Here is a 1161-nt window from a genome sequence, read left to right as displayed (position 1 = left end):
CTTGCTGCCCGCGTGTCACCCACCTGAGCACGAGCTCCATGGGACAGTGAGAGGGGCGGTGCCAGCCCAGAGGAGGCGCCCTCGGTGCGACGGGCTGAGCGAACGCTGTGACTGCCTCGGAGCCAGACGGCTCGGGGGGGCAGGGGCAGGGGACCCGCTTCCCCCGCGTGGCCCTTGAAACGTGGCGGGGCCGGGCTGACGAGTCGCCGTGCGAGCGCCTTTCCCCGCATTGCACATTGCACGTTTCACACAGCAGAGCACGGCTAAGGGGGGAACTCAGCACGTGAAGTCCAATCGCCGAGGTCCCAGTACCACCCAATGATGCCCTGAACGCATTTCAGTGACCGGGGCGAATGACCCCAGAAATTAAATTTCCTCGCATGCAGCGTGGGGAGAATGACACTGGTTTACAGGGTAATAACGAGAATGAAATAAACTATGACAATAAACAGACTGGAGCTGTAAAGGATTATGGGAAACGACGCGCAGCCCTTATTTCCATCCTGCTCTTTCTTCCACCGCGATGACGAAGAGCCCGGAAAACATTAGAATGAGGACAGAATTAGGGCCGTGTCTACGGGTGGAGTGCTTCTACCTCAGAAACGCTACACCTTCCTCGAACTTAAACCCTAACTGACCTTATTCTTACGTGAATTACCTCTGAAGTCCAAAAATATAAGATTATTGGCTTTTATTTTTGTCCGTTTGTTGAGTTCATGCTCTTCTATGAAATTGGTTTATTAGAACGAGATTTTATAAATCACAGTCAGAAGAAATGAAGTTTGATAACTGCAAACATTTTTTATGATTGTAACATTTCGACACACAATGAGCAAATTACTAAAAAAATATAAATGAGTAAACAACTATTTTCCACCCATATTCCAGATGGATCTGATAGAAGTTTTTAATTTTCCCAAGATCAGTCTGAATGAACACAGGGCAATTCTTTCGTCATCGGAGTAACTCACTTGGGGCAGTAACCAGATACCCCAAGCTCCAGTACTTTCTGTAAATCATCAGAAGTAAAACCAGCAAAAGATGTGTAGGTGGTTCTAATCCTAGGCTGAGTCAAACTAAAATGTTTTGTTTTTTTTCCAAAAGAAAGAAGAAAAAAAAAGGAAGGAAAAAAATTGAGTGCTTCTTTTTTAAAACGCCAGG

Source organism: Pteropus vampyrus, unplaced genomic scaffold (genome assembly GCF_000151845.1).
Source record: "Pteropus vampyrus isolate Shadow unplaced genomic scaffold, Pvam_2.0 Scaffold282, whole genome shotgun sequence".
Taxonomy (NCBI): domain Eukaryota; kingdom Metazoa; phylum Chordata; class Mammalia; order Chiroptera; family Pteropodidae; genus Pteropus; species Pteropus vampyrus.
The sequence above is the reverse complement of the archived record's forward strand: the minus strand, read 5'-3'. Positions refer to the sequence as shown.